General features: G+C 31.2%; 1 protein-coding gene and 1 pseudogene across 1 annotated transcript in view; one reads left to right on the top strand and one right to left on the bottom strand.

The window, feature by feature from the left end:
- The window catches only part of LOC106644003 (protein dachsous-like), a 443,369-nt gene that overhangs the window by 268,846 nt on the left and 151,212 nt on the right, over positions 1–23,311 (bottom strand). The window lies entirely within an intron of this gene.
- Positions 1,096–1,269, top strand: LOC149373609 (U2 spliceosomal RNA; annotated as a pseudogene).

The raw sequence follows: 23,311 nt of genomic DNA, 5'->3' as shown, positions 1-23,311 counted from the left end.
CGAAATAAAGTAGTGTTGCGTAGTTTTTGATAGTATTATGCGTCAAAAAATTCTTTAAAAAATTAACCATCATGAATTTTTCATAGAATGATGAGAAACATTTATTACTTTTCATTGCGCTGATCACTGATATTTCCTAACCTCAAAAAACTTTAAAATAAAGCAATTATGCTTTGTCTTTGATTGTTTTAAAAGTAAAACAATTGGGATCTTGCATGAAAAATTCCATTTGGTCCGTCTTGTAGTGCTTTGAAAAATAATCGACACGTATTTTTTCTTTTTTCTTAAAAATAAAAATTGAAAAAGATATAGTACCTTGAAAGTTATGCTATTTTAATAGTTATAGAAAACGCCATATATACGTAACGTTGTAAAGCATACATTACACATATATATTCTACAATTAAGTACAAAAATAATGAACCCCAAAACATCAAAATCGGTTAAAAACTTTCCAAGATACAGCGTTTTGAAAAAAATAGCTAACGTTCACATAACCTCAAATAACGCAGAAACGGTTACATTAAAATTCTTTTAAATGCATGTATCAATTTCTGTTCTAACATGAAGCATGCATAAATTTTTGTATACTATCAGATATAGACAGCCATCTGAACATAATAATTATAGAAAATGAAACGTTAATTAGCAGTAATTTTTCCATTTAAGACTATTAATTATTACATGTTTCATTACAACCATACAATGAACTTTTTTTAATTGTAAACTACTGTAAGCTTTAATAAACAGAAATACTTATGTCGTTTTGCAACATAAGTACAATATGTTTATTTTTTTGGATATACTTCCGAACACGGTCAGGCACCAATCGAGCTGAAAATTTGTGTACTTATGTTTTTTAGGATGCTGATTACGAATATGACAGGCCCGTTTGGCGCAAACGACCCTGAATGTGTCAAATGACCATTATGACGTTAAAATACCGTCTATCATCGATCGATTTCAAAAGTTCAAAATCATTTGTGTGAAAGTCGAAAATTAAATTTAAAATATATTTATTATTCTCAAAAAACCAATAAATAAAGTTATATTTTTAATAGATCTAAAAGTCATAAAATTTGATTTTATTTTGCTATCGCTCCCCGACCATTTGACACAGATCAAAGTATATTATCTATTCTTATCAGCTTTGTATCTGATACGCTCTTAATGTAAGGGTTAATTGGGTATTGGGTTTTTATAATGGATCTCATATGTCACAGTTCGACTATCACTATACATGTGGAAAGTATATCTGATGGATCACATATGTTATTGTCACATTACTTTTTGCAAATGTTTTTTTTTTTCAATTTTTAATTAAAAACGTAGGTCTTTAGCATCATTCAGAGTGCACCACGAGGAGCTGCATGTCTACAATTTTAGGTTGCCCCTTCGATCCTCTGAATCCCCTTTCAGTCACTATACATATACCATGCATATGTATTCATTTGACACATTCAGGGTCGTTTGCGCCAAACGGGACTATCATATTCGTAATCAGCATCCCAAAAAACATAAATACACAAATTTTCAGCTCGATTGGTGCCTGACCGTGTTCGGAAGTACAGCCATTTTTTTTTTTTTTTTATTGAATGATATTCACACTATTCGTTTGTCAATAGGATCGCAACAAATACGGACATTTTCCAGAGGCTTATGATACACTCAGATCCGTTCTTTTCCATGTGTCGATCAAGTTCGAAAAAAAGCCATAAACATTTAACAGAAGAAATGCTTTCCTTGCTAAATTTTGAAAAGGTAACAGCAAATGAATCTTCAAGGGGAAAAGTGAATAATGATTTGTTGATTGGAAAAAAAAACATAGGGAATGTGTCAGACGATCGAAGCGATAATGATTTTAATTATGAAGGGAATAGTAATGATGATGATGATGATGATGATGATGATGATGATGATGATGATGATGATGATGATGATGATGATGATGATGATGATGATGATGATGATGATGATGATGATAATGATGTTTAGAACAAAAATAAGATGTAAATTAGATAAAATATTTATACAGTGGAATTTTTTATAAAAATACCAGAAATATAATTCATAATAAAAATGGTGTGAAAGCTTCAGATAAAAAATATATCATGGTAGTTATTAATATGCCAACTAATTTTCTTCCAATATACGTAAATGTTAACAGTTAATAAATCCTTCTCCCAGTGTGCGAATTCGTGATCAGCGACCCCAAAAACACCCGTACACCAAATTTGGTGCGAATCGGTTGATTTTTGAAAATTTTGTCGGCCATCTTGGATCCGCCATTTTGAATTTGGCAAATCTAACTACAGATTCGTAATCAGCGACCCCAAAAACACCCGTACACCAAATTTGGTGCGAATCGGTTGATTTTTGAAAACTTTGTCGGCCATCTTGGATCCGCCATTTTGAATTTCGCAAATCCAACTACAGATTCGTAATCAGTGACCCCAAAAACCCCCGTACACTAAGTTTGGTACAAATTGGTTGATTTTAACAACGTTTTTATGTATACACAGTAATGTGACTATCGAAATTCGCTATATATATACATAAAAATCATACATATACAAAGTCGTCACAGGACGGAGGGAAACGGATTCTTGAAGGTTATGGCCTTAGGAGTAAAATAAGCCCAAAATTGATGAAATTGATTGAAAATTCGTGTGAAGCACGAATTTTGATAATTTTTTCAGCGTTTGGGACCACTGTGCGTCGGTCGCAAGGTCGTTCCCGGTTGGCTTGGAAAGCTGATTCCGCTCTTCTCTTTCTCTCTCTCTCTCTCGATTCTCTCGATTCCTCCCGAAAACGCAAAAAACTTGGAAGCTCTGGTTCGCTCGGATGCTACTACAAGAGTGTTGCGTTAGGCCCACCAATTAGTGCAGCCTCGCGCATTACCGCACTATATCTACGTACATACTTCTGACTCTTATCGCCATGACATCATTCACACACATTTGAACGCGACGCAATTTATAGTACATACGCTTAATCCAGATACATAGGTATACATACACTCTTTGTCGATGAAGCAACACTGGATTAGCATAATGGCGCGGTAATTACAAATATTTTATAATACTAAATTACACAGGTAGACCCTTATATACTAGAACTACACATTCTTTGGCTTTTCTTTGGTGCTATGTCTTCTCTTCTTTCCTTGGCGCTACTCCTTGTATCTGATTACTCTCACGTAGAACATGAAACACACAGACCCGGACGTTTATTAGCTTCTTGTAAATAAAAATAGATTCCACCCTGATGACGCTTTTCGGCGTTTAATGCTATAGGGTCAGAGAAAAATGACTTCGTCATGAGTCATTAACAACATATATAGGCAAGTTATACTTTGCTAGAACAAGAGCTGTGTTTAATTCAAACTGTTTAACTTGAGTAATTATATCAATAATGTGAGAAACACAGACACCCTAGTTTAATAATTGTTTGTGGCAACATGCTTGACTTAACTTTGCCTGATATAGCATTTAATGTTGATACTACGAAAATAAACCCAGCAGGTTTTTTTACGACACAAAAATTCATTAATTCTTTTTTTCTGATTGGCCAACATAACTATTGAGACGTATCATGTCAACTCACACACCCAGTCGCACAAGTTCATAAACACATGCTTTTTAGTCAATAATTACTAGTATCTTGGTAATAAACAGAAATAATAAAAATATAGGGTTGACAAAATTTTTTCTTAACCAATCGATAAAATTATCAGAGTTGCAAAAAAAAAAGTTGCATAACCTTGAAAAATGAATAAACAAAAATATGAGCCGTTGTATCTCGAAAAGTTAAGTTTTTTTATGGCTTAAATCAACAGATCAGATTTTTTTACAAAGATATTGTGATTTTCAAGAATTTTTTCTTAAGGACAATAATTTAAAATTTGTAATTTTTTGTAGCAATGCTTCTAGAGAGCCACTTTTACAGGTATCTGCTAGTTGCATCTTTATTTTCATATCTTTTGATGCAACTAGACAGAGTTTTCAGTTGTCAAATTTTTGTTAGCCTTTATGATTTGTAATAAGTATTAACAAAGAAGTGCTCAAATAAGGTGTTTCTGTATCAGTCCTGGAACAGTTAACAGATTAACATCTCTTAAGTTCTAATGCTACAGTTTTTTTAATAATAACAAAGAAATAAAACAGAAGCAATAGATGTCAGTAAAGAAAGTAAAAATTAATTTTTTTTATTTTTATTGAACGATATATTTCATCGTTGTGTTTACGTTTGTTAATAAATGATAGAAATGTGTTATTTGCAGTATGCTATACTACGTTGTAAATTTTTTCTTTGCAAATACATAAATGGCAGCTTCTTTAGGCCATACCCTGCTCATGGTGTATACTGCTGCATTTATAAAACACAAATTTTAAAGTTTAATAATAAATAAAAACCGTTTCAAATATTACCATATAAACGTTAGAAGACCCAATGTAATTTTTTCGTGATTCTAAAAATTTTACCAGATGGTTAAGTAAAAAATTTGTCAACTCTATATTCTTATTATTTCTGTTTAAGACCTTAAAAACTAGGAATTATTGACAAAAAAGTAGGTGGTTATAAACTTGTCTGACTGGATGTGTAAGTTGACATGATACGTCTTAATAGTAATGTTGGCCAATTAAAAAAGCATTTATCACATAAATAATATATATAATTACTCAAGTTAAACAGTTTGAATTAAACACAGCTCTTGTTATAGCAAAATATAACTTGCCTATATATGTTGTTAATGACTTCATACTTTTTATACAGGAGCATTACAAAAAATCTTACATCTCAAAGCAAAGCAAAGAAAGGGACAAATGTGCACGTTCGATGAAAAATTTTTTGCAAACTTTTGTACGTTTAACGAGTAAGGGTGGAGGGGTTCACATCAAGAACTGTTTACAACCCCGAGAACGTTGATTTTTAGTTATTAGAAAAAACGTGTATGTAAGTATTTTTGATGATGTAAACTGAAGTTAATTGAAATAAGTACCTTATGTATAAAGTGAGATATAAATCCACAGTTTGTAAACAAACTATGTATAAAAAAATCAAGAAGAAACATGTGTGTAAGATATTCTATAACAATGCATCAGATGGTACAAACATATTTATCATAATCTATTGCTTATTTAACCAAATCACTTAGTACAATCACCCATGCATTAAGAATGACTGAATGGTATGTAGCTCATTCCTCAACAATTTTAGTAGTAACTATGTAACATTCCCACGAGTTTTTTAATAACAAAACCTTCTCACAACAAATTTTACATATACAATTCTACAATAAAATTAACCTAACCAAAAAAAGTACTTTTATCCTGCTTCTTATAAAACAATATCTTTCGAACACCTATACCAACAGATCAATTACAATTGATTTACACCTAACGTCCAAAATAATGCAATTTATTAATTTAATCCAATCCTTGGGTAATGAACCTATTTCGATCATGAGCGTTCCTTGAGCCAATTTCTAAGACACAACTGAAAAATTACAGTAAGAGGGGAGGATGGGTCAACACAAAGGGGTACTGGAAACTCACTAAAAATATATATGAGTAGAAAAAAAGTCTAAAACTAGGGCATTTTTAACTCTTCCCTTTACTTAAGTTTAATAAATTTAGTGTTTAGTTTTAATTTAAAAAACAAGTTGTTTAGAAGTCAAGAAAAAAATATTTAAAAGTTTTAATAACCATGGGCTCTAATTTTTTTTACGTATGTAGCGCTGAAACAATTAACCTAAAACTTTAATTACAAAGTAAATGCAAACGAAGACTTGAAATTCATAAGGGATGCTTCTATAGGTGATAATCATGACAATGTTTTTAAGTATCATTTAGAACAAGAAGCCGAGGATTAAAAAAAAATTTCTTTAATTTTTACATACCTGCTTTCAACGAGGTACAAAAAACTATTTTTAAAACAATGGTATGCTTCGAACACTTAATTTTTTTGAACCCACGAATGCCTGAAATAGTGAATTTTAGAGTTGGAATGCTAGTTTAATTAACGATCATTCAGTTTCCATTTTGGTTTTTGGAATTGACTTTAGATTATCAAAGAAAAAAATGTTGCAGTTACCCTCATGTTTTATTAATTAATGCATTATAAATATTCTGATAAAATGGTAGTTTCTTATTAAAGTACCATTGAAAGTCACTGAAAAAAATGCTTTGTAATGTGGTAATTTATTTATTGTTCAAAATTATTTATTTTATAATTATTTACAGTATTTTTGTTGGTTTTTTAATTGATGACTGCTTTGAAGTAGATTACAAGTTTTTAATTTCAAAATTGAATTGAATTATTCTGTTCTCATTTTTCTCGAATTTAATTGTTATTTTAGAATTTGATTCAAACATCATCATGAGTGAAATGGACTTATGTAGGATACTACCAAAACGAAGAATATACAGTGATGAGTATCATTTTTCCGTAAAGCCCAGTTCATATAACATAGTTCGTTGTTTTGGTGCTTTTGAGATTAGAAAACTTAATATTAATAGCATAAAAGTTAAAAAAGTTTAAAACTATTATAAATAACACCAAAATCTTTGACTAAAAGGTATTTAGGGTCCGTTACTACAAATCTGGTTTCATAGTTGTGATTTTTCAAGTCATGGACCTGATATTGATAGTATCTCCTCCATAAAGAGTGAAAAACATTAGTATATTATACCAAAACATATTTTTTATAAATGCTTTGGTTATCGTTTATGATTACAAAATTTGTTACTCAATATTTGTTGCTTGATGAATAATAACAGAATACACTTTAATTTAATTTATTGTCATTTTACTGGTTATTGTTGTTTGAAACGTAAAATCATAGTAACATCAATCAAGACACTATGCTCGATGTTTTGAGTAAAATTATTTATTTTTGTGTGTATGTGTGTAAATTATATTGTACTAATACATGCATACACATTTCACTAATAAACTTAGTGTAGAATACTCACAGAATTAAAAGTTCACTTTTACTATGCTACCAATCAATACATCGCATCACTACAAAGGAAAGGTGGAAGAGTTATTTCAGTATTTTTTAATGTTGTGCTATAGCAAGTATAACTCAAAACTTTTCCTGAAATAGGTATCAGTTTTTTGTTACATAAGTGCTATGTCAATGATGTCCTAGTAGTTGGTAGGCTGACAAACATTGACAATGGGCCTCATCAGCTGAACAATCGTAAGAATTTAATTTAGTTTTAGTCAAAAAGGAAGAAGACTCAGCTTCATCCTTCCTCATTTTACTTTTTATTGAGGAATGTTATGGCAAATGTATTTTGTATTGAAAAAAAAAAACTTAAATTATTTTACTTATATCCTGAACATTTCTACGCATCACAGTAACCAAATAAAAAATTCCATTATTTACAACATAATTATCATAATTTTTTTTATCATAAAAAAAGTTTGAACTAATAACCTGATCTTTAGGAATATGTTATCAGCGTAATAATTAGTGTAACTTAATTAATCTATGTATGAAATATATTACGAACAAGTATTCAAAGTCAAAAAAATTTATTAATATACTAATCAACAATTTATTTTCTATTCTTAAACTAAGAAAGGATTCTTTAGTCTTATATTATTTATTACGTAAAATGTAACAGCTGCAGTGATGTGTAATTCATTATGAAATATTTAAAATAGGCTTAGATAAGTGTATATTTTTTGAGAATATGAACGTCAGCGGATAGTCTTTTAGTTTTCAAGACAGGAAAAATGTGAAGGGGTTGGGTATAGAGTGCATAAAAGTATATTATCAGAATATTGCATATTCCTTACTTTGAAAATAACATAAATAAAAAGAATGATATCTATAACGTTATGACACAGTTGCAAACATAAAATTTTACAATTTGAGAAAAAATTTTTAAGTAATGCTTTTTTGTTCTACGGTTGCAATGGTTATACTTCCAATTTTGGACTTGTTATATCTATTATCTTTATCTATAGTTATGCCTACTCTTTATGGCCGTAGGTGCTAGTGTTGTTAGTCATATTACAAGCATCTTCTCACAATATTGTGTACTGCACCTGCATATTTATATAACTGTATTCTTTGTAAGCACACCTTACATAAAGTAAATCTTTTATATGTATAAATCTAATACGTGTCTAACTATATTTAATGGGTCTTTTGTCTTTTAGCAGTAGACTGTTGGTAAGAGCAACTGCCTTTGCTTAAGAGTTTTTAATTTTTCTTCTGCTTAACGTCATTATGTTTCTTATGCTTAATATGCATGCCCATTAATTACATAAAAGCAGTTGGTTGTGTGAGCGAGAAATTTTTGTATGGATAAAAGGTATTTAATGTAACATTCTTAATTTTTTTTAATACAGTACGCTTCTATACAAAGATGTTTTTTTACACATTATAACTATGTTGAAAATAATAGTTCTGTTTGAATACTTTTTAGAAAAATTTAAAAAGTTATTTTTTGTTACAGTGTGGAAAAGGCCTAAAAAATAGGAGACAAAATTTTGACCAAATACTCATAAAGAAATCTTGTTCATGAAAGCAGTTGTACAGATAGTCATTTAGAGTTCCTTTCACATAATGTATTCTAGGCAAAATAAGGAAGTGAAGTTAATGTGAGAATATCGTCAAACATAATTATAGTTGAGTCTTAATTTTATGTTGATCAGACCAAATGTTTTATAATGTCTTGCACAAAAGGTGTTGATCTGTACGAGTGGATATTAGGTAGTACCTCATAGTAGGTTCCAAGTAATGAGATACTCCTACAGTAATTACAAACGGATTTGTCTCTTTTCTGAAAAATCGGTATCATGGCTGATTTGGTCAATTTCCTGGGCATCTGTTCCTTTCTTCAAATTTTTTTTATTAAGCCATGTATTTTTATTCTTCACTGCTTTTTTCACCCTTCATTAGATCGTTATATATGCCATTTATCTTTTCCGCTTTACATGTTTAGTTTACGGATCGCTTTTTCTTCCTCTTCAAGTGTCGGTTTATTTATCTCCATTGCCCTGGTGAGAACATTTTGAAAGTTTTTATCCTTATTGTTTGCGTGTGAATTGAGTAATTAATTGGTATAATTTTTACATCTCGTTAGTATTTCTTCATCATCCGGAATTATATTATCACTTTTACCTTTAATTAAAACATTGCAATTTTGATACCCCTTTTTAGTTTACATTGATTTCATAAAACATTTTAGGCACATTGTTTATTATGAAATAAGACATTATACCCACACTTATCCTATTTTTTCTACTCACATTTTTTTTACTTAACATCATGCTTGCTGCTGTTCTGCAATGTTAATGATTTCTAGCAAATATTTTATTGTTATTGTTGAGGTATTTTATTGTAGCCATTCCACGGGTCTTATTAGTTTTCTACTCTCATCATAAAACTAAGGTTCATCATTTTTCAGCCGATGGTGTCCCACTATTTTACTTGATGATTTTTTTATATTCTTTTACTTTTTATATGTACCTAACTCCAGATTTAACACTACTGATACTTAATTATCTGAACAAATAGCAATTTTCTGTTGGTACTCTACGAAAGTGTTAACTGTTTTTTATTTCATCGCAATCAGGACTCCTGTAACTCCTGGCATCAAGAATCTCAGAACCGTATCTCTTATCGGTTAGTACATAATTGGTTCGATTCGTAATCACACTATCTAGAGACAAAATATTTACGAGTAGACAAATAATAGAGAAATAGTGGGAGTACAACAAGAATTTCGGCAAATATTCAGAGATTTTAGAAGAGCGTACAACTCAATCATCAAATAAAAACTGTATCGCACTCTAAATCTCTTTGGAATTCCAAAAAAAATTGTAGCTTTGATACGCGTCTACCTACAAGATAGAAATGGGAGGATTTGTGTCAAGAATAATCTTTCTGATCCATTTCAAATACATAAGGAGACAAATCAACAACACACACAATCTCTGTTGCTGTTTAATTTGGTCTTAGAATACGGGATTTGACATGTTTAGGAAGACGAAAGTGAGGTAACGCTAAATGGAAGTACTAACATTTAAGTTTGCTGGGCAATAGCGAGAGAGTCATAGCACAAAACATAGAAAAGTTAGTCAAAAAAGCTAGAAAAGTAGGACTCAACATACATAAAGAAAAAACAAAATATATAATTCATAACAGAATGAATAAGGTAGCTCCAGCGTTGAATGCCTTATCTAGTGGGGGCATAAGCCATTCCCAGTGAATGGTTGTACTCAACTTGCTAAAAATCACGCTATGACTTATTATTCACTAATAAAATTATTTTTAATATTCGATAGATAGTAAAATTTCTTACAGTTATCATTAAAGTATCAGAAACATTTTTGTTCAAGTGGACAATAATAATAACCTTAAAATGTGCCAAGTGCACTATTTGAATTTAGGATAAGTCTGCTACAAATTATTAAGATTCCTTACTTTTTTCTAATAAAATTCTTTTTCTATCACTTGATAATGCCTGTACAAAGTTTTAGAGCCAAATATTAAATAAAAAAAATCTAGAAGCATTTTCATATTACGGTCTCACACTGCAACGGGCTTTTTTATTTATATTTTCATTTGTAACTTTAAAATAATTAGTTGACCTTGGGACTCAAAAGCGATAATCATTTTCACGTCTTAATAGCTTTGATTTAGTCTGATTTAGACTCTCATTTTTTAGAATTCTATTATTTATTTTAAAGTGATTAGGAGACAAAGATTAAAAAATATTATTGCTACTATCGTGACAATATGTTTCTGGTAAGGAGAAATATTGTACTAAAAGATTTTCATTTTCATTCTCTTATTATTTTTAAATGAATCATAGAATCCTAGTAAATCAGAGATCAAATGAGAGCTTACAAGACGTGGAATCGATTAGTGTTAAATGATTATGACTATCATTAAACCCTGCCTTCAGTTCAGAATTCAAGGTTGGGGATGGTGGTCTTACGTTCCTTTGTAGGCTGAAGGTTCAACTATTTACTTGTTTATAGGAAAGAAAAGATAGAAAGTCTTATTAAATATGCGTGTTAACGGATTTTTATGTTTTCTAGCAGCTTTGAGTGAATTAGGTTAGTAGTTTAAGTAGCTTTCACTTTCTGTGACTTGTTTCAAATTGATTTATTTCAAATTGCTCGTACAAAAAGGCACAAAGAAAAAGACGAGCAATAAGTCACTTCTTAGGAAGTTATTTCGATAACTAAGTTTTGCACTTGATGAGAGAGAAACCGTAGCAGGCTACTGACTAGACGCCTTGAGAAGAAATGCATCTCTCGTAAAATTTTAATCAAAACTTCTTTGTTTTACATATTGTGAGGCTGGTACTTGTTGACTTTATGTGTTTACGCTCTGCAGCTCACTTCGATAGTCACTTGACACTTCCAAAAGCCGCGTAGTACACAGCCAGCTTTGTTAGAGGTCGACTTTTGTTAAGGATAACTCTTTTACGAGCCTTAAAATTTTTTCATTGAGAAAGAGAATAATAATTATGCTAGTCGTGACTTAACAGCCTCCCTTTCTTCAAACTATCACTAAATATATTAGTTAAGGTAAGAGGTGGGATCATTAGAAATCGAACAATTAAAAAATTTTCAAAAAAATTTTACTTTTAAGTCTTCCTTTTTTATATACCTACTAACCTCACAAGTAGACATCTATTAGAAAAAATTTTTAATAAACATGTTCAGATATATTCGTATTATAAAAATAAACCTATTATAATAATTACAGTTTTTTTTTAGTATTAGAGTATTACTGCAAAAACAACAGCATAATAAAAGATACTTAAAAAAGTAACAAGTAATGTATAAAATAACAAATAATATCCATTCGAAATGGTGTAAAAGGTAAGGATGATAGGAATTATCATGATAAATTATGGGTTGATGTCCCCTCTGTTCTTCTCGCTCCTTGGTTTTCTTTTTTCTTTTATTAAATGTTAACTGATGAAGGGCAAGATCAAATCATTGCAAGCTAGTCAATGTCTCAAAGTTTTTAAAAATATTCTTACTAGAATTACCTGCTCCATTCATTTTAAGTTCGTTGAGGGCTCTTGCTGCAGACTTTTCGTTACAATAAGTAGCAAAATTTGGATATAATTTTTGCCTATCATCGCGTGCGATATCTAAGGGATAGAAGCTTAGACGTCTGAAAGGATCAAACGTCAATTAAAACTGGGTGTACTTATCTGAATTCACTAAAGCTGGTACCTTTGATACTTTTTCCCTACTAAGTGGGTCACTGTCTTTAGGATTTTTATTGTTATTGGTGTTATTTCCATTATCTGTTAATATTTGTGTTTTCTGTATTTTCCATCTTCAAACCATTTGGCTGCTGAGTCATGCAATATTCTTCTGTACATTGTATATATTCCATCCACTTAGTATTCTAATATGTTATGTGAACAACACTAACACCTTCCCGTTTTTGTGGTTTATTTAAGAAATAGATATTCTTGATTTGATATTTTTGTCAGAAAAAATTCAACAAAATAATTGGTACTGTAAGGCTTTTTATCAAAGACGTTTATCTTAGTCCCGGTACGATTCACCCTCACAAATCGTAATATCCACTCTTCCATCTTCTTTGTTATCTTCAGGCGTTGCTTTTATTACGTGAATTCCGGACCTTGATGGTGTTGCTTAATTACTCACGTTATCTGGTGGTTCAATTAATGAGTTGACTAGCACCTGTAACGTTGGTGCTAATTTCAATCTGTTTGCTGTCATGTCTCCTTCCTGTGGTGAACTGAACACCACCTCATAAATATAGTAACCCATAGCACAGAATTTCTATTACATGGACTGGACTACTCTAAAACTTTTAAGCATCTTCTTTAGTATTTGTCAGCTGTTACTTCCAGTCAATAATATGCTAAGTCAGCGTCCATCAACCATTATGTCTACAATTTCTAGGTCTTGATTATCAATAATTAATTTATTCTTGCAACTGTAATTGATGACCATTTTATGTGCTTAATTAAAAAAGTGTATGCGTATGTGTTTAATATGTAAGGTCATGCCCTTTAAGTTTATTCTGTACATGCATGTAAGCGAATTGAAGTCATGCTAGGGTTGGTGTACAAGGATACGTAGCTTTTTCTTATATAAACAATTTTGAATTCAGTCTACGATATATGTAACTTAAGCTTTAATCATTAATTTAAATATTCAAAGGAATCGTAACGAATTAATACTTTAAAACACTATAAATCTAGATATGTAATGTTAAGTATTTCCTTTTTTTTGTATAGGTTATGCTAATGATAGCACTAAATATAAATTTACTTATCGTTTTTTCTAAAGCTTCAATTTAATTCTTAAAACTAAATGATGTATTCTCTTAACGTAAGATGTAGCTTGTTGACTTTTAGGGTTCTATTATTGGGTTCAATTTCTCCTACCTTTGATTTTCTCTCATGAGTCAATAATTTTCACAAAAGTTGGGCTCGTTTCTGAAGTTTATGTACATCGTTGTCTTTTGCATATAATAACATGTCTTTAATATGTCATTAACTCAACTTTTTGTTGACTTAAAAAGTGAGTTGATTTCTTATTCATTTTGTATTTTGAGCTTCTTTTAATCGGTTTGGCATATCTTTTGCAATATTTCAGTACATTGTTCTGCAATGCGAGAATAGCACTTACAGGATCTATGCATTTTATATATCCTTAGAATAGTCTTCCTCGTCGATGGCATAACAATATTCTAGAGCTCCAAATCAAGAGAAACGGTTAAAGAAGTCTCTTTTCCCTTTTTTTTCTTCTTTATCTCATGGTAGAAGACACAAGAATATTTTTGGATTAATATTTGGTATAACATTTTTATCACTTTTTGGTGATGTTGATAAAAATACTTATTTTGCTTGACAAATAAATGATTTCATCTTAAAAACAAAGTGTCTAAATTTATTTTTCTTTATTTCATGTTTTATCAGGCTCTTTAATAAATGAGTCATTAGCGTAAATCGCAGTTATTTTTGATATTGACTTAAGTCTTCATTGTTATTTCATCGTCAGAGTTCATCATGCAGCTTGGAATGAAAACAGTATCAAATGACTATTGATTTATGAGGCTATTTCAAACTTTAGGGGGGAAAGTGTAAGAGTATGAAACTCCAGGTCTTTATTATAGGTCAAGATTTAGATTATTTAAGTATTCTTGGGTTTTCCTCAATTTGGACATACAGTTCAGCTGGTTCACCTTCGTTTGGTTTTTGTTTTATAATTACTCAAAGTTCCATGTTCAGTGGATTGACAGTGCGTTTAATTAATTTTTTCGAGATACCACGTTGTATGGTCTACTTAAAATAACGTTTAACCTTTATTAATAATTATTACTATTATAATTATAATGATGATAGTTTTAATAAGATTACGTGTTGAAATAAAAAGAGAAGTTTTTTTTCCCCAATTTAAAGGGTCGTATTTTTTCTATTTAGTTTATATTATTTCATACATGTAGTTCTTTATCTTGCCATGCTACGTCATTAAAATTTAGTTCACAAATCGATTTTAAAGCCTCGTGAAAAGCATTAGTGGCCTTTAAGGGTTCATGTAATACAGTTTAGGTTAATTTCACTTCTACCTGATAAATATATTGTATCTAGGGAATGATCTTATGTTTACTAGAGTTTTTGTGTTTTTTCCGTACATCCATCATTTATTCCTAAAAGACCTATACATTTTACCCTTTCTTGTCGATCTATTTTATTAAGACAGATAATGCCTAATTTTTATTCATTAGGTGTCCAGAATAACCATAAATCATCAGCTTGTAAGTAAATCTATTAACTTTCTGTTATTGGTGTAAGCAAAATTTTACAATGCTTAAATACTTCTGTTCCAGGCCATTATAGCGTAAGAAATTAAAATTCGCTTATAGAATAGGGTTTTTTACAAGGTTCCATAGCTAAGCATACGTAACCATAAGCTGTTTTATCATATTAAAATATGTCTTCGTTTAATCATAAATCAAAATTATGGTCTGCAACTGCTAAGTAAGGGTATGATGGTCCTAGTTGAGGTATCATGACTGAATGTAGTATATAAAAATTATAAGGGGTTCGATCTACTAGAGGCAAATGTAATATAACCATGGTTTTATTATCTTTATACACAACATCTTATTTGCTTAGAGTGATAATTTCTCCAGCGTAAAGATTCTCTATTGATGCTACAAATTTTAGGTTTCCTGCTAGATTCTTTTTATCTTTGGCTAGGGTTTCAAGTATTTTTAGAAAAAATAAAATTCGTTTTTCGTTGAAAAATAATTTATTTTGGCTTTATTTAGAGTTCTTGAGGAACAGGTGATAGGATGATTAAACTATCTTTTTTTCACTTAATACTGCTCTAATAGCGTAGTCATATGTGTTTTTTGTTAATTTGAATGCTTTACTAGAGTTGAAAAATTGTCATACATGCTCTTTACATAGATGGTCTTTTAGTACTAGGAAATCCTTTTCTTTTACTTTAGTCCGTTATCATTTAAATGCACTAAAATTTCAACATTTAATTAACTTCTTTATACGCGATCCATTAGTCATTGGAACATAATAGATGCGTTCTTTAAACCTCCAAGCATTTGTCTGTATTTGCAATGTCCATGGGTCGTCGTAGATGCTGTTTTATACTTATTATGTTTAGCCACAGGAATTTTTTGGAATCCATCCCACAAATAAAAAACTGAAAAATATACAGATCCTTTTAATTGATACATAATGTCTGCGATCTAAGGCAACAGATATTACTACATGTTTTCTACAAGGTGCTTGGAAATCAAGTACTACCCTTCGTCTTAGATTTCTATGGTTATCAGATTTCTTTTAACAATTAAGAGAGACAAATTATATGGTGATGACGAAGGCTCAATTGTTTCGTTGTTAATTTTTTTACGACGTGTTCTTCTGAATCCTTTCTATGTATCGGTGTGTGATGATATTGTTGAGTGTTAATTAGGATGTTTTTTACCCGTCAGAGTTTCATGTGCAATGAAATTAGTACAGGGTAGAGGATTTCAGATAGCAAAAAGATGTTTGGAAATTCGTAAATCAGTCGATAAAGTTAGGCTTGTTCTTCTAGGTGTAAGTATTAAGGTCAATATGAGGTGCAAGTCATTCGCAGGATAGAATTTCTTTTGGGTCAACTTCAATCGTAACATCGTCTTTATTAGTGATTATTGCCATATTATTACATTGGTCGTTCTCATTTACTATTCCTTCCTCTAGATACACATCATTATGTCCTACGTTAATACGTGGCAAGTATCGTTTAATTTAATTGGTTACAATTAAATTAAATTTTTATTATTTAATGTGTTCAAGCCTTAATCGTACATTAAGTTACTTTATAAGTATCTTTTTTTTCTTATTAAGGCAATGTTGTTCCACACTGAAAGTATTTTTAACCCGTTCAATGGCATGAGGTTGGCGTATATCTTGGTCGTCTCATGCATTATTTTTGCTCTGGTTGCCAATATTGTTAGTTATATTATTAGTAGATTCGATATAATTATCTTTCTCCTCTGATAAAGTCAATTCGTCAAATTTATTTCAAAAATGCATATTAGCTTTTTTGTCGCTAACCTTTTCATATTTAGGTTCATTTGATGTCTCGAGTTGGCTTATAATGTATTAAATATAAAATTTTTGTTGATCAATGTTATTCCTAAGCCACTCTGTTTCTTTATTAGTATTAAGAGTAGTAGCTCAAATTTAATTTTCCTGCGCTTGTTTCTTAAATTTTATTGCCATCTGTTTTTTTTCATCCCTTTTCAATTAATTGTTACCATCTGGAGCATTATTTTATTAATTATTGTATATTAAAATAATCATTTTTCTTAAATTAGATCGTTTCTACATAAATTTTAATTTTAAAACTTCGCGCGCAGCACCGACTTCCAACTAGTACTTGATAGTACCACCTATCGCTCACCAGGTGGCGACCACTAGTCTTTAACGAAAATCGCAAGTAAGAAAGCGACGTAAAGTATATAAGAAGGACTGTGTGACGACTGATTGGTATCGATCCGAGATATGCAAATAAGTGTATTGCATATCTCCTAAGCCACTCAAATTGCTTGAAGTACATATACAATAAATATCACTGTACCAATATAAGACAATTTTTATAACTTCTTTTTCCACCAAAGCCTCTTCCTAAGTCCTATCTTCGGTTCTGGGTGCTCATGACCTCCCCCCCTGTAACTCAGGAGTGGAGACAGTTGACCCCGGGCCAAAAAATCGACGATTGTAACACCCATTGGTCAACCTGGCGACCAACCCATCAAGGCCTCTACGCATCACTGCTCAAACGCCACATCTCTCCTATGAGTCGGATTCCGAGGAATCGAACGGAGCCACTACACGCCAACATCGGACCTAGTACCACCATCGTTATTTAACCTAAAGGAAAGGCTTGAGACACTTGAGAGTAACTCCAATCTCTTGCAACTACACCCCCCTTGTTCAAAGTCGCCCACCCCCAAAGGCCACTTTTAACAATTTGTACATAATGTATTTTTTAAAGTGTTTTTAAAGAAGCAATGGGACTCGTTACGTCATCATCTGATACTATAGCACTATAATAATTATATAATGTGGCTTGTTGCTCTTTACAAAAGTTTTGACTAAACAGACCGCTATCTTTCATAAAAAAAATCGTAGGTCTCTCTTGTAAAGTGATATACGTTCTTTTTTTAGTTAAAATTAGGTAAGGTACAATTCCGGTAAAATTAATCATTCCACTAGTCCTTACACATGAACATGGGTGCAACTAATCTTATTAAATTAAGTTTATGTGGTAGCGCCATTATCGAGAATAAGTGTGATACAGTGATATTTTCCTTCTGGGACAACCTTATGCTTGTAGGCTCATCGTCTACGCTATTCCCTGGCACGTACCTATGTAAACAGTCTCAATTTGGTTGTTTTGTTTATTACTTGCACTGAAGCATGAACTGTAAAGGTTCAACTTTGTCTTTAGGGGCTCACCTCCAAATGATGATTGGGGTGAGCAGCCTAAGAGTTTAAATAATGTGGCAAACGGTCATCTTCTGGTTAATTTGGTACTGATTTAAAGTTAAAAATAAAATTTCAAATTTTGTTAGTTATAACTATTATTAAAGTGAAAATTTTATTGTACGCACTTGGTTGGAGACCTATTTCGTTGAACGTACGTCTATACGTCCGTAGGTCAGAACAGCGCTTAAGAGGAAACAGCGTTGTAGGAAACGGGAAGGGGGCTGATAGACGCACGCGTATAGCCAAAGCCTCTTTCGCTTTCTCCCGCTCCTACTTCCTCTTTCTTAATTTTTTTCTTTATCTGTCAGCAACTGTGCTTGCGTACACAGCCACTCACAGATTCTTTTGAAGTGAGAACTTCTTTAGACGTGCCTGGGTTGAGAACCAAAACGGTAAAAACGTACACACACACTCACACATACACACACTCACACAAACTGCAACTCTCTGGCACACAAGTCTCATCATTCACCTTCAGATTTGGCTACATATATATAGTCAACATGTGGTGTTATGTATACTTCTATTGCCGTGTCGTAGTGTGTTACTGTGTGCAGTGCACACTTATATGTGCATGTATGTATGTGTGCGTAACTTGTGTACAGAATAAAGTTATGGATGGAGCCATGAAAGTGTGCATGAATGATGAGTGTGCGTGTACTTTCTTTTTCTACTGTGCAAGTATGTACATGTTTGCTTAAACACATGTGTATCAAATATAGTTGTTAATATTAATACTATAAAACCTAGTAAATAATGTTATTTTAATGAATTACATAAACAAATAATTTTTGCATGTTTGGCAGGTGGATGCAGATAGCCAGTATCAATTAAAGAATTCGTATAATGTGACATAAATTTAAAACATTTAAAATATGCCATATTTTTCAAAGGGAGGAAGATAGAAAAAAATGAATTTCACAGGTTTTCGACGAAAAATAAAATTATCGTAGGGCACAAAAATAGAGTCAAATGGGAAACGAAGGAGAACATGAAACAAAGGGGAAATTTATAGAAACAATAATATAACGTTTAGTTGAAAATTACTACAATGCAGAAATAACTTTCCATGGTTAAGTTTGCACATAACCTCTGAATACTGGAATATACTCCATATCTTCAAAAGAAAGCAAAAAACACTAAAAATAACAATTTTTCCAGGTATCTTAAGAGAAGAAAAACATCATGGCACACAAATAGAGAGGTGTAGAGTTATGAGACGACATAACCTTAAATTTCAGTGTTTTTCATATTTCTTCCTAAAATTAAGGAGCAAAATTTAAAAAAAAATTGTAGTACTTGTGTTAAATTATTACAAATGCGTAGGATACATTTTTTGCTATTTTGCCCAAAATTAATTTTGAAAATTATGTGAAAAAAAGAAAATTGCTAACTGAAAGATTGACTAAACATAACTGCATACATATGTGCACGCGTGTGTATAATTTAAGTAACCAATTTCATTGACAATGAAAATTATGCTAATGTGATTATCACAATACTGGACTATTACGGCAGCAGTATGAGTACTATACTTTTTGTAAAACACACATCCATGAACATGACTATAAAAAAAATATTTTATTTCGTGTTCAGATTCTTTTTTTTCATTGTGCCAACTATCCATAACTTCTAACCTCTCACTATTTTAATAATAAACTCTTACTCTCTCTGTTAATTTATATATGTTTTAATTATTTTTGAAGTTCTCACTTTTGCGGTGCGTCACATGTGACGCAACCTGTTTTTTATAATTATTATTTTGGAGTATCTATTATAATTCAGATCTCTGCTCCAATATCCCTAATTTTTCCTAGGATTACAATCAACAGTTTTTTAAGTATAGTAATTGTGAGGATTTTTCTTATAATATCGTCCAAAATTATCTTAATAATAATTTGAGTTCCTCGACTATTTCTGAAAATTTTGATCTCTTCTTTAGTTCTGATAATTTACTTGATAATTTTGTCCATTGTTATATTGTTGATATTGTCTATTAATATTCTGGTAATTATTGTACTTCCTATTAGCGTTGTAACTCTGATTGTTGATTTGAGGCTTATTAATTTGCCCTGTTTAAAGCGATGAGAATGCCTGATCAGGGTACCTATTTTTCTGCTGACATGAATTATTTAAACTACTTATAAGACTGCTGCGAGGTTGTTCTTGCTATTTTGTGTCCGCCATTATACCGACTCATTCGTCTCTCCAATTTCAACGCTTATTCGAAGGCATCGGCTAGGGTATCAGGTTTTTTCTCATCTACCTACTAGCTTATCATATGTGCTAGTCCTTTCATGAAAATATTTTGTGCCATGTCTCTTATTAGGGTTATCATATAAGAGTTATATTTATTACCTTTATCTTAAATCAGGGCCTTTTCAGCACCACTCAGCAATAAGTTTACATAATCATAATATTCGCCCACCGATTGGCTTTGCCGTTAACGCACTGTTCTCAGCTGAGTTTGATAGTAAGCAACGATATTTCCTGTTACATATTTTTAAAAATGTATTATAGATGTTTCAAGATCTTCAAGTCTTGGCACCTTGCAAATTTTGGAACACTACTTTTTTATATAGTTCTTTTTGATAGTCTCTGATCTAACTTTCTCCGTTTCTAACATCATAATTATAGTCCTTGAGTATAATTTTTTTCCCATCAAATAATGGAATGGATTTTATTGCATGTTCAAATGAAAAGTTACAGTTAAGCGACTTCATTGGCACTTCAACTACTGTCATATCGGTATCAACGGGATTATTATTTTTATAGACCATTTTCACCGGTAAACCACTATTTGAAGGTGTAACTACATTTTCTTTTATTAGATTTAATAATGTTCAAGAGAGAAAAAAAAGTATTATACTTTAATTTTATTTCATTTACTTATTTCAGAAAAAAGTCTTATACATTCCTTGTCATGAATTATAAAAGACACAAGATATAAAGAAATAATTACATACACTCTGCTTTAAGCTAGTATACGGTACAGGGATTTCTAAAGTCGCATAAGCGGGTATATATATATATATATATACATATACATATCAAAATTACTCCGTAAGCATCGTCTAGGAATAGTGTATGATTGAAGGATCTTCCTGCACTAAGAGAGAGACCGACTGACATATGACTTATAAGAATTATAATAATGCTGTAATTGCTTAATAATTTCATCTAACTTTTTCTAGGAAAATTTTGTAAGTTACCAGTTTTTGTTAGTAAACTTTTTACCGCTTCTTTTGTTTTTCTTGTGATCCATCCACGTTAAGGAATTGGTGTGCTGGTGTTATTTATATTTTGAATCTTTATTTATACATTTTCTTTTAATTTACTGTGTTATTGTGTTTTTGTAAAGTAGAAAAACATCGTTCTACAGATCCTAGATTAAGAATGTCCGCCATCAAAGCAGGACTAAGTAACAAATTGCTTTGATGAGCAGGTTCAAGGTAAAAGTTGATAGACCGCTTATTTTAACAGATCTAATGTTGAGATGTATAGCATTTTTAGTACCAGAGATTACTTATTTCCATTTTTCTACATTAATTTGATACACAATACTGTCTAATTTTTTTTATTTTGTTTTTAGGACAGTAGACTTTTTTTATTTATTTATGATTAATTTATTAATGTATTATTATTTATATTCTTATATTATGGTAAATGACTTTATATACTATGCTCTACGTAGAGACACCATATAAATGAGTCCAGGCACACTGTATTTTATGCGGCGTTCCATGTTATTTATTAACATGCTTCTTTGAATAATGTTTATTATTTTTTTAAAAATAACATGCAGATGACATGAAATAAGCGAACAAATAGCTAGAGATCAGACCTACGCTCTGCTACCACTTATGTTAAATGACTATGACCATCATTCAACCCTGGCTCCAATAAAGAACTGAAGGTTGTGGACTCTGGTCTCAAGCTCCTTTACAGACTTAAAAAACAGCAGATAGTCCAACAATCAATTTGTTTATAGGGAAAAAAAGAGGAAACGTTTTATAAAGTATGCGTGTAAACGTACCTGTTTTAACCACTTTGGGAGGATTGGGTTGCTAGATTAAACAGCTTTGACTTTTTTTGACTTGTTCTAATTTGATTTATTTTAAATTACTCGTACAATAACACAAAGGAAAAAAACGCACAATAAGTCACTTATTAGGACACTTATTATTACTTTGGTAGTTAAATTCTGCACTCAATGAAAGGCAGCCGGCTACTGACTAAAATGCCACGCGAAAAAATGCACCTCACCCGAAGTTTTAATTGAAACTTCTTTGTCTTACATACTATGGTGCTGGCTCTTGTTGACTTTATGTGCTTAGGCTTAGCAGCTCACTTCGATTGTCACTTGATACTTCCGACAGTCACAAAATACACTATCAGCTTTGTTACGGGACGATATTCGTTAGGAATGACTCTAGTGAGAGCCTTTAAATTTTATCATTGAAAAAGAGTAAATAAAATTGTGCATATCCTCACTCAATAAGTAGCACTTTGGGGCCCAAAGGTCAATCATTGATTTTTATAGTTACAAATGGAAATGTAAACGAAAAAGCACGTTGCAGTGTGAGACTGTTATACGAAAATGCTTCTGAAATTTTTTTCATTTATTATTTTTACTTTAACTTAGGTGAAGATGTTCTTGAAAAGCAGAGAAAAAACCTCAAAAAAAAAAAAAAAAAAAAAAAATTAAAGATTTGGATAATTTGTAACAGACTTTTTTCAATTCAAGTAGAGTGATTGGTGTATTTTGAGGTTATCAGTATTTTGTGCTTGAACAAAAACACATCTGAAATTTTAATGATATTGAAATGATAACTAAGAAATTGTATCACCTGTGGGATATTAATAATAATTGTTACAATTTTGATAGTGAAAAATAAACCATAGCGTGAATTCTAGCAAACTGAATACAATAGTTTACTGCGCACGGATTGTGGTCACATTTGACACGGTCTACGCTGGAGTCACCTTAAAAGTAGAGGGAAAATTGCTCAGAGAGTTTATAGCTCAAATATCTAGGCACCAGTATTAATAATACTAACGATTTCTGGTATGAGATTAAAGAGACACTGCAATTAGTGAACACGTGTTACTATGGACCCAGTAAAGTGTTGTTGTCGTAACTTATTTAAAAATATGTATTTATAAAACAGATATAATGCTGATGCTGCTGTATGGAAGTGAAAAGTAGGTAGTCACAAAAGGTAAAGAGAAAAAATGTGAAGTTTTAAAGAGAACATTATTCAGAAATAATATTG

Source organism: Copidosoma floridanum, unplaced genomic scaffold, assembly GCF_036245765.1.
Source record: "Copidosoma floridanum isolate Cflo_tuat_1 unplaced genomic scaffold, Cflo_Japanese_pri ptg000030l, whole genome shotgun sequence".
Lineage (NCBI taxonomy): Eukaryota > Metazoa > Arthropoda > Insecta > Hymenoptera > Encyrtidae > Copidosoma > Copidosoma floridanum.
This window is presented reverse-complemented; position numbering and strand designations above follow the sequence as displayed.